The sequence below is a fragment of the Triticum aestivum genome, chromosome 5B, assembly GCF_018294505.1.
Source record: "Triticum aestivum cultivar Chinese Spring chromosome 5B, IWGSC CS RefSeq v2.1, whole genome shotgun sequence".
NCBI lineage: Eukaryota > Viridiplantae > Streptophyta > Magnoliopsida > Poales > Poaceae > Triticum > Triticum aestivum.
The window spans coordinates 435,798,527-435,810,753 of NC_057807.1; positions in this window are offsets into that span (position 1 = coordinate 435,798,527).

Here is a 12,227-nt window from a genome sequence, read left to right on the forward strand (position 1 = left end):
GCGCCGGCACGACTGGCAGTCTTGTCTGTGGAGTGGTGTCCCCCGCCCCCAAACGAATCTGGCTCTTCAGCCAAAGCAGGGGCCAGCTTATGCAGGCGCTGAGGGTCATCTCATCTTCTTCGTCGTCCCCAGCAGGTCGAATCGGAGGTAACAGCTCGTCGCAGCCTGGCAGCACCTGAACCACTTCAACCCTATACACTATGGGTGGCATCGGATTACCGTGGAACACGGGGTTGCCCAGTTGAACGATTCTGCCTTGGCGACATCGACCAACTCGCCGCCCACGAAGTGCAGGAGAGTGCAAGGAACGTCGGCGGCGCCCTGCGAAAACATGTAGGGCGTCAGGGATGCCCAGTCAAAGGCAAGGAGATGAAGTCATCGGCCGAGAGGCTTAGTTACCGTGATGCTGTCGAGCTCGGCTAATGTCGAGGCACCGCCAACGGCGGACGTGCAACTGATGGAGGGGCCGCTTGCTGGCGAGGTGCTGGCCGGCGTACACCCGGGTGCATTAAGCTCCAATGCCCGTGCCGGCGCCGGAGACACGAATACCGCCTCCACCGGAGACACCAATTGTGCCGCCGGAGACACCAATGGCGCCGCCTGCGCATTGTGCGAGTTGCTGGCCGTGAAGCTGGGAACCTGGGAGGCCCCTGTTGGCCGCCTGCAATCCACGTCGTCAGCCCATGAATCAACGTAGGCCCCATGGCATTGAGCTTCGTTCCCAGTTGTTGTTCCACTTGCTCTTGGACAATCTCCGGAATCCATGCCACTTGTGCCTTGAGTGCTTCAAGCTCGCGCGACTGGCTTTCCGAGCTGGTCTTTTCCTCCTTTCGCCCACCAGTGGTGTAGTATGACGACCATTTTGTGGACAAGCCTTTGTCGGCCACACGACCAGCTGATGTCGGCTTACTGAGCTTATCCTTGTTTTCCATTACGTTCAACGCCCTATTTAAAGGGGTGTCGAAAGGGGAGCTCTAAGACGACCCCGCGCTACTGCTTTCATTGTCCTGCGAAAGGAGCGTGAACCATTTAGAAATATTGGGGATTAATTAGAATGCAACCATATGGAGCTAATTACGCGGGGGTGTATTCCTTACCAGATAAAGCTCAAGCGCCCTGGTCTTCGGATCCGTGGTAAGCTCCTTTGTTACCGGGTCCTCCTTGTACCGGGCCCTGAGAAAGATCCTGGTCTGCTTGTCACGGTATTTTTCGAAGCGGGGCGGTAGGCCTTGCTCGGCACGCTCCGTGTCCTCCTTGTCCCATATAGGCTCCGCCACTCTGTTACCGCCGGGACCGAGTTGGTGGACCCCTAAGTTCAACTTCCGCGTTTCTTTCCCCCACTGACTTGATTCGGAGGTTGCGTTGCTCTTGCACTTGATCTTGAACTCCTTCTAGTCATCTTCGCACATCAAAGGATATTTCGCCTTGATCTTCTCATAACTATCACCTTTTTCAATCATTGCCTTCACCGTGCTTCTCCAAGTAGACAGGGTCGTGGTCATCCTCGTGAGGGCGGCACTGTTCACTTTTATTCCCTGAGAGGCGTGTGTTTGCAAACTCAGCGGGGAACTTGTATCGTTCGTGCAGCTTCGTGAAGAGGAGGCTGCGCAAATTCCCTCGGTCCTTATGTCTTAGGTTCTCGGTGTTGATCGAGACGGTGCTCCGGAGAATGCACCCGAGCTGAACCAAGTACCCCTTGACTATTTCTTTGGGCGCCGTTGGATGCCCGTCAGAGTTCACTTCAATAAATTCCTCCTTGACGGTGCCGAGCACGCTCGGGCGCCGGTACTTCCATTGCCTCTTCGGTTGGCTGCCATCTGTGCGTGCGCCGCCATCATTAGTTGTGGCATCCTCGGCAGCACCATCAGTGGTGTGATCCCCGATGCCACTATGGGTTGTGTTGGGGATATTACTACTGGGTGTAAACCGTTTTACATGGCCCGGGTTAACTTCATCGGTAGACCCAAGATGTTAAAGCCCAAAGAGGCATAGAAGGGCCCAAGGCCTATAGTCGGTTTAGGGTCTGTAGCCGTAAACCGGCCTGATGTATAAACTTGTATTGTAAGTTAGGAGTAAAGAGACCAACCCGGCTACGATTATGAACCGGAGATTGGGACTCTGTAAACCGACGGGCGTCACCCGTGTATATAAGGGGACGACCCAACGACGGTTTGGGACAGACAACAACAACTCGAGGCTTAGGCGAAGCTTATTTGCTCCCTAGTCGTCGAAACCACATCAATCCCATCACAACTAGAAGTAGGATTTTACCTTCATCGAAGGGGCCGAACTAGTATAAACTCCCTGCGTCCTTGTGTCTGCTTTAACCCCTTCGAGTTAACCCGTTGTGATGGCTCCACGACTAAGTCCTTTCGCTAGGACATCTGCCGTGACAAACCCACGACTGTTGGCACCCACCATGGGGCAATCGCACGATGGTTTCAAGTTCTTGGAGGGCCGCTTTGAAGGACTTGAGGGCTACGCTGTGGGCCGGATGACCAAGAGTCGTCGCGACAAGCTCTACATCGACAACACAGGCTGGGGCCCCGACGCCGGCTCGATTGAGTACGGGTACCGGGTCCCCTTTGGTGGCATCCACGTTTTCATTGGCAAGATCAGTGAACCGGGCCCTGAGCTGGACATCTGCACCGACCTCGTCGAGACAGCTCAGTGTGCGCGATCTGCCCAGGTTAAACCGGCCAGGAAGCATGCCTTCGTGGGAGTCATCCACGGAGGAAGTTATGAGGAGGGATCAGAATCTGGTGGCGAAACCGCCGTCTACTCCGGCGATGAAGCATCAACCGGGGAAACTGAGTCTCTGTATCAGTTACAAGATGGCCGTATTGGGGGCTGTTCCGATGGCGACAGTATTCCGGACCCCTCTGATCTGCCCAATCGAGTTGGAATATTCATGGCTGGAACGCAAGCAGCACCTCACTCTTCAACTGCGGCAGCGATGATCTCCGGTTCAACCGCTGCGGCAGCTGCACGGGCAGGAGGCCCTGCGCGCCCGCCAGCTCAAGTTTTGTCAGATCTGTTCAATGCGTTGGCTGCACTCATGGCAGAGGCTAACCCGGCGGATCAGGATGTTCATAACGCGGAGATTGCTAAGGTGAGGGAGCAGATCGTTCAGGCTAAAGCGGATCTGGTGGCGGAAGACGCCGGGATGGTGGCAGAGCGGGCCGCTTTGGATGCGCAGGCTTATAGGCTCATGCTGGATCAGAATGCATCACATGAAGTCTTGAAGAGGAAATACCGATCCCGTTTGCCTTTGGTCTTTGATGCCAGGGACCTCTTTAACACCCCTGGAGCGGGAGCCAGTAATCCGCCGGGGGTAAACCGGGCGGAAGTGCCTGGGACAGGCGCGCCGGTTCAGCACCGTATAATAGATCTGCCTCGTCATAACACTGGTGTGCCTCAAGCAGTACAAACACCACCGGGTCATTACTCCAACCCGATGGATAACCTTGTTGCAGCAGCAGCATGGCTGGAAGCTATTCCGATCGAAGGTGATTCACCGCAGGCCATAGAAACGCGCTGCGTCAAGGAGACCGCTTTGGTCCAATAGGAAGCGTATTCGCAGAGCCGTGATCGGATCCACTCTACCCCTCGCCCAAGCCGGAGCTACAGTAGGCGCATGGACGAACCGGCTGTGTCAAGTAATGCACGACGTGAAGCGCCCCACGGCAACAACCCGGCAGGTGGGGTCGATAATGCTCAGAAGGTGGTGGACCAGGCCCGTGCACGCAGGGAGGCCGAGTTAGCAGCACAGTATCAGGCTCGTCAGCTTACACCTGTTCGTCCGACCGTCACGGTTGAACCTGGAGTTACCTGTAGTTCTCTGGGGGTGCCTTGCCTCGTCCCCGCTTTACGCAACATGCGCCTGCCCAAAGATTTCAAAGGCCCGCGCAAGGTACCGAACTACACGGCGGATCAGCCTCCGGAGACATGGGTGGAGAGCTATGAGATGGCCATGGAGATGCTGGATGTGGATGACACGGCGTGTGCTAAGTATTTTACTATGATGCTGGAGGGAACGGCCCGGACTTGGTTGAAAAGCCTACCACCCAATTCTATCAGCTCATGGGCCCAGTTGCGAGCCCGGTTTATCAATAATTTCAAAGACACGTGTAAGCAGCCAATGTCAATAGTCGATCTAGCTGCTTGTGTCCAGCAAGAAGGAGAATCAACGACTCATTGGGTGCGCCGAGTATCCCAAGTTTTGCATTCATCAGACCGCATTAACGCTGACACAGCTGTTGTGCTGTTGGAAGGCAACTGCCGGTTTGGCCCACTGAAGTTGAAGTTGGGTCGGATGAAGCGCCATTGCACGGATATAGGAACTCTCATGGCTGCTCTGGTAAAATACGCTGATTCTGACAATACCAAAGATCCTGAGTCTAACGATGACAAGGCAGGGAAGGGAAAGAAGAACAACAACCCTAAGGGCTAGCAGCATCAGTCAGCAGGTAATGGGGGTGGGGGCAAGCGTAAATCGGATGGAAGCATGGACTTCGTGGCTAACACCAACGCGCAGAATAAAGGCCAGCGACGTAAGGGTAAACAGCCGAATTCGAATGGAGGACCCAGTCCCAATCCGGAGTGCTTGAACTATCTACTAAACCAACCCTGTCCGAAGCACGGGACGAAGGAGGAGCCAGCAAACCACCTTTGGAAGGATTGCTACATTATGAAGGAATTCAAGAGTTCTAACATTTTTTGGTATGATCACGGCTCTGGTGGCGGTTCAGGATCCGGGCCGGGTTACGGTGGTGGAAATTCCGGTTCAGGATTCAACGTTAATCCGGTCGGGCAGAACAATCAAAATAACCAAGGTGGTTACAACCACCAGCAGCAGCAGTGGGGTTATCAGAGCAATCCAAAGCAGTTGAATAGTGGGCAGTACCACGTTTTCACCACCAGCTTGGATAAGCGGGACAGAAAGATTCAGAAATGGGCAGTTAACGCTGTTGAACCGGCTGTGCCCAATTACCTACGCTGGTCGGAGCAACCGATCACATGGAGTCGAGAGGATCATCCCCCCCCGGGTTGACAATCCGGGTCAGTTGGCGTTAGTAGTGGCACCTCAGGTGGGAGGTTATAAGTTCACCAAAGTGCTCATGGATGGAGGAAGCAGCATTAACATCCTGTATTATGAGACTTTCCGTCGTATGGGGCTAATTGATAAGGATCTCAGACCGTCCAATACGGTGTTCCACGGTGTGGTACCTGGCAAGTCAGCCTATCCTGTTGGTAAGATAGCCCTGGAAGTGGCTTTTGGAGATGATCATGATTCGAGATCGGAAACATTGACGTTTGAAGTGGTCAAAATCCAGAGTCCGTATCACGCTTTGTTCGGGCGGCCGGCCTATGCCAAATTTATGGCATGACCTTGTTATGTGTACTTACAGCTCAAAATACCGGGTCACAAGGGGACCATAACGGTTCACGAAAGCCGTAGGATCGCTTTGGAATGTGAAGAAGGAGATGCGGCTTACGCGGAATCGGTTTGTGCCACCGAGGAATTAAAGTATTATAAGGACAATGTTGATCCGGCGGACATGACTCCATTGAAGAAGCCAACTACAGAGCATGATCCGGCCCTCAAGTTCAAATCGGCGGCTGGGACTAAGCTTGTTGACTTCGTGCCCGGTGATTCGTCCAAGCAGTTCAGTATCAGTGCCAACCTGAATCCGAAATAGGAAAGCGCGCTCATAGAGTTCATCCGTGAGAATTGGGACATCTTTGCATGGAAGCCTTCTGACATGCCTAGTGTACCAAGGCGACTCGCTGAGCACGCTCTTAATGTGGATCCTAAATACAAACCGGTAAAATAGTTCCTCCGTCGGTTTAACGAGGAAAGAAGAAAAGCTATTGGTGAGGAAGTAGCCAGGCTCTTGGCGGCTGGCTTTATTGTGGAAGTTTTTCACCCAGAGTGGCTTGCTAATCTGGTGCTAGTCCTTAAGAAAAATGGCACCTGGCACATGTGTGTGGATTACACAGACTTGAATAAGGCTTGTCCAGCAGATCCTTTTGCCCTCCCCCGTATTGATCAGATCATCGATGCTACGGCGGGTTGCGAGCGTTGAAGTTTTCTGGATGCATATTCTGGTTATCATCAGATCAAGATGGCGGTTAAGGACCAGGAGAAGACGGCGTTCATCACTCCCTTTGGAGCCTTCTGCTATGTTTCTATGCCTTTTGGGCTCAAGAGCGCCCAGGCCACCTACCAACGGTGCGTGCAAAATTGCCTTCATGAGCAGATTGGTTGTAATGTACATGCTTACGTGGATGATATTGTGGTTAAGTCACGGAAGAAGGAGACTCTGGTTGACGATTTGAAAGAAACCTTTGATAACCTCAGGACGTACCAGATGATGCTCAATCCGGCTAAATGTGTTTTTGGCGTACCGGCAGGCAAATTGTTGGGTTTCTTGGTGTCCAACAGAGGAATTGAAGCTAATCCGGAAAAGATCACAGCCATCACCTCCCTGGTTAAACCAAAGTGCATCAATGATGTTCAACGTGTGGCCGGCCGGATTGCCGCATTGAGCCGGTTTATCAGCCGCCTCGGTGAGAAGGCGATTCCCTTGTATCAAATGTTGAAAAAGACGGATCAATTCGTCTGGAGTCCGGAGGCCGATAAAGCGTTTGAAGACTTAAAGCGACAATTGGCTAATCCGCCTGTGCTCGCCGCTCCCATTGATAAGGAGCCGCTCCTGTTATATGTTGCAGCTAATGCCAGGGCGGTCAGTGTGGCAATTGTGGTGGAGCGGAAGGAGGCAGGAAAGGAGCATCCGGTTCAACGTCCGGTTTACTATATCAGTGAGGTGCTTATTGAGTCCAAGCAAAGGTACCCGCATTGGCAGAAGCTGGTATATGGAGTTTTTATGGCAAGCCGGGAGCTGAAGCAGTATTTTCAAGGGCATCCCATCACTGTGGTCAGCTCTGCTCCCTGGGTGATATCATACAGAACCGGGAGGCGACAGGCCGGATTGCCAAGTGGGCTATAGAGCTTGGGCCGCACGGTTTGAAGTACGTGCCCCGGACGGCGGTGAAGTCACAAGCACTTGTCGATTTCATTAATGATTGGACGGAGTTGCAAGCTCCTGGGGAGAAGCCGGACCACACATATTGGACCATCCATTTCGATGGATCCAGGCAATTGGAGGGCTCATGGGCTGGAGTAATATTAACTTCCCCACGAGGTGACAAGTTTTGTTATGTTCTCCGCTTAATGTTCCCTTGCACTAACAACGCAGCTGAATACGAAGCCTTGCTCCATGGTCTCCGGATGGCTAAGGAGATGAATCTAAGCCGAGTTAAATGCTTCGGTGACTCGGACCTGGTGGCTCAGCAAGTGTCTGGTACTTGGGATTCCAAGGACCCATTCATGGCTGCTTATCGTCGTGAAGTGGATATTGTTGCAGGTCATTTCAAAGGCTACCAGGTGGACCACGTGGACCGTCGAAAGAATGAAGCGGCGGACGCTTTAAGCAGGTTGGGCTCTCAGCGTAAACCGGTCCAGCCCAATGTCTTTCTGGACGTGTTGTACAACCCGTCGGTTAGACTCCCTAGTGAAGCGGATTTGGCTATTCCTGATCCGGAAGTTCAGTTGGTGGCAGCTCTTCATATCACTCCGGATTGGACGCTTCCTTATCTTGCATATATGAACCAGGGCGAGTTACCAGAAGATGAGATGTTGGCTCGGCAGATAGCTCGGCGGTCCAAGTCTATGACCATTATCAACGGCGAGTTGCATCATCGCAGTGTGTCAGGAGCGTTCCAAGGTGTATGTCCCCTGAGGAAGGCTGTGAAATACTACGTGAGATACATGAAGGAGATTGTGGTCACCACGCCGGTTCAAAATCCCTGGTGGCTAAGGCGTTCCGCCACGGTTTCTATTGGTTGACCGCTCATGCGGAAGATCTGGTCAAGCTATGTGATGGTTGCCAACAATTTTCCAGACGAGCTCACATACCAGCCCAAGAGTTGAGGATGATTCCAATTACTTGGCCGTTTGCAACATGGGGGTTGGATATGGTTGGGCCTTTCAAAAGGTCCAAGGACAAGAAGACCCACCTCTTGGTGGCGGTTGACAAGTTTACAAAGTGGGTGGAGGAAGAGCCTGTTAGCAAGTGTGATGCGGCCACGACTGTTCAATTCATCAAAAAGGTGATTTTCCGGTTTGGCTTTCCACACAGCATCATCACAGATAATGGTACCAATTTATCCAAAGGTGCCATGAAGGAGTTCTGCGAACGTGAGCATATACGGCTTGACGTCTCATCTGTAGCCCACCCACAGTCTAATGGTCAAGCGGAACGGGCTAATCAAGAGATCTTGAGAGGCATCAAGCCCCGACTTTTGGTCCCCTTGCAGAGGACGTCGGGTTGCTGGGTTGAAGAGCTACCATCTGTGTTATGGAGTATCAACACTACGCCTAACAGGTCCATGGGTTATACACCGTTCTTCATGGTCTATGGAGTGGAGGCGGTTCTCCCCAGTGACATTCGTCATGACTCACCTCGTGTGGCAGCTTATGTTGAAGCGGACAACGAGACGGCACGACAGAACGCTTTGGACTTGTTGGATGAGGAGCGTGACATAGCAGCTGCCCGTTCGGCGATTTACCAACAAGATCTTCGTTGTTACCACAGCCGCCGAGTCAGAACCAGAACTTTTCAGGAAGGGGATTTGGTGCTTCGGCTCATCCAAGACCAGACTGATATGCACAAGTTATCCCCACCTTGGGAAGGACCTTTTGTGGTCAGCAAGAATCTGCACAACGGGTCATACTATCTGATTGACATTCGAGAGCATAAAGACTCACGCACATCAGAGGAGGAGACCAACAGGCCGTGGAATATAGCTCATCTTCGGCCTTACTATACCTGAGCCATCGGCTCTGCTTATGTACATATTATGACAATGTATATATTATGATCAATATAATAAACCGGAGCCTCAGCTAAAGCGGGGTCTCTGTTCTTCACATCATGCGTGGTTACACAGAGTTGGTCTGTATTAAAACGACCTCCGGTTTACCCCTTGAATTCACTTCACAAAAAGCTTATGATATCACTTGGGGGCTTGGTCGTATCCGAACCAATGCAATGCCACTTGATAGGCGAAAGCCACCAGATCACTTGGGGGCTTGGTCGTATCCGAACCAATGCAATGCCTCTTGATCAGCGAAAGCCACCAGATCACTTGGGGACATGGTCACGTCTGAACCAGTCACGCCTCTTGATCGGCCTAAGGCCACAGAGTCACTTGGGGGCTTGGTCGAACCCGAACCAATGCAATGCCACTTGGCCGGCATATATGCCACGGTGTCAGTTGGGGACCTGGTTGACTTGAACCATAGCTACGCCTATTGGGGGCTTGGTCATGTCTGACCATGGTAATGCCTTTTGATCGGCTCATAACAGCCTCTTTTTGCAAATGGTTTATCGTTGCCTTTGCTTTCGTGTTGTTTGACCGTTATTCGATTTTTATTGCGTTTTCTTTCGAACAAGCAACATTTTTAAACCGATTCAGCTGATACAGCTTGATCCGTTTTTAATCCGGAGACAATTTGCTCGGTTTGACTTTTCTGTTAACATCATGGAGTAACAGAGGGTTTACAATGACCCGGCACGGTTTGCACGGTAAACCGGCATTTTCAAAATACAGGAGTTATTTTCTCCTGTGACGATAATGGTTTATACAACCTCCGTTTCAAGATTGGCTAAGCCAACTTTATGCCCAGTGAAGGTAGGTATTTTGTATCACATATTTGATCATATACCTAAATTTCATTGATTACACATATATAAGGATCATGAGCCGGCTGGCGGTATAACCGTCGTGGCAGTTTTAAAATTTCATGATTGCAGGAAACATAAATTGCAGAGTTCAAGCAAAGGTATCAGCACCTGTGCGCAAAGGCACATTTAAAGCAGAAGTGTTGGCTATCCTATTACAAGGCAACATGGTGCCTAAATAAGATAATTGTTCTCTCGGCGGAATAACATATCCAGCTAATTACACTGGAGTTCGGTTCACGCCTGTTCGCCGCCCCGGTTTGATGGTTGTGGGTCATCCTGCGCCGCTTCAGCTTCCTCATGACTACCCATCGGCTGGAAATCAATAGTGGTCCAGTCGATTCCCATTAAAGCTTGAAAGACAGCCTCTTCATGAATCAGTGAAGACAGTTCAATATCAGGAGCATAAGTGTGCTTACGAATTGGAGGAATCAGATTCTCCGCTTCGGGAATTGGTGCAGCCACTCGTTTGTTCTGATTATCGTATTGGGCTTGGTAATGCGATAGATCTGCTTCTTCAGCCAATTGACAAGGCAGAGGGCGCACTGCTCGGTTTATCATCCTCAGATCATCTTCACTGAAATCCGAGCCGTCTTCCTTGAAGCTGGGATAACCTTGAGCTGCTTCAATGGGATCGAAGTCTGACACCCACGCTTTTGCCCGGATCAAGGCGTTGATAGCTCCGGTTCGAGCAGTTAATCTCTTTAATTCTTCAATCCGAGCAGGAAGCATGGATAACCTTTTCAGAGTGTCTTGAATCAGGGTTGGTGCCGGATTGTTATGCGATGCAGTGGTGATGATTCGCTGTGCTCCAGTGTATAGCTGTTCAATCAGAGTGTAGGCAGCTTTGAGCTTCTTCCGAACATCTGACCCCAAGTGACCAATGCGTGTGCCTACAGCATTACAAGAAAGACTACAAACCGGACCTACTATATGAAGGCCAAATTATCATAGAAACCGAAGAAAGTTTACCAAAGATAGCAGAGGTCATGGCATGCACTTGCCGCTTTACGGCGGATAGCTCATCTACCACCGGTTTAAGAGCAGCTTCAGCATTTTCAGCCCTTTTGGTTAAAGCGGCCTTCTCAATGGCCCAGTCAGCTTGCTCTTTCTTGAAGCCTTCCTTCAGCTGCTCCATGATGCCTAAAGCGCTGGTTAATTCTTCCTTTGCCTTCGCGGTTTCAGCTTGTTGGGTTTTCAAGATCTCCTGAAGGTCAGTGACTTGGTTTTCTTTGGTCTTCAGGTCAGCCTGCATAAGATAGTGATATGATTTAAATAAACAGTACACGGTTTGGAAGTACCAACCACACAACAAGTTATGTACTTGATACTTGGGGGCTAATGCATATTTGATCTTCATCTAAGTGCTACATTGCAAAGTCCCAAGCTCAATACAGGTATTCAACTTGGCACTTGGGGGCTAATGGCTATTCGTTCAATTGTATTTTGTTGCTAAGATCGTTATTGAAGTCCCGGTTTAACTCTGCTAAGTCAAACCGGCCCTTGGGGGCTACAATAATGGATTTCAAAGCATTGTGGTCCGTATTACAGTCTCGGTTTGAAGACAGTTACAAACCGACCCTTGGGGGCTACATGAGATAATAAAATTGCGGTAAAAAGCATAGGGGAGTTACCTCAAGTTTTTCCTTCATCATCTTTACCAGACCAGCTTCATAGTCACGGCTAGTATATAGCCGGTTCAAGTAACCAGAGTGAAGGTCTTGGGCATTCAGAGCAGCATACGTCGTCAAATTGACATCCCATTTGCCTTTGTTCATAGCAGAGAACTCTTCTTTGGCAGAATGCTTGGCCAAAGCGACAGGGTTCCCTGGCTCGGAACGACCAATACCAGTGATTATAACATCGTCATCTTTGGACTCGCCGCTTTGCACTGGCGCTGTCGGTTTATCAGCAGCTTTGGAAGGATCGATGGATTTTTCAATCCGAACGGGGCTGGCAGGCTGGTCGACAGGGCTAGAAGTATCAGTAGGCCTGTCTTCAATATGGACATCGTCTCGTAGAGGTGGATCATTGGGGATGTCTTTGCGAATAAGCACGTCAACGTCGGGTGCTTTATCCGGTTCAGGGGCAGCACTTCCCTCGGCCGTGTTATCCAAACGAGCTTTCTTGCTCGGTCTAGGCTTAGCCCTGAAGGAGAAACAAAGGGTCAAAGAGCAGTATAAGTTACAAAACCATATGCAAGAAGTATTATAATCAGTTTGACTTACCCAAGAACCGTTTTTAGCGGGGGCAGTTGAGTGGCCGATGATTCACCAGAGGATGAATGAGAAGTGACCTGATAATCGGAATCAGACGGATTAAGAGGTTGACGGATAAAACCCGCTTTAGGACGAAAGCTAACGAGTAGGTTTGAGACCTCTGAGCGGCGTTTCCGAACCGGACTGTTCGGTAAACCGG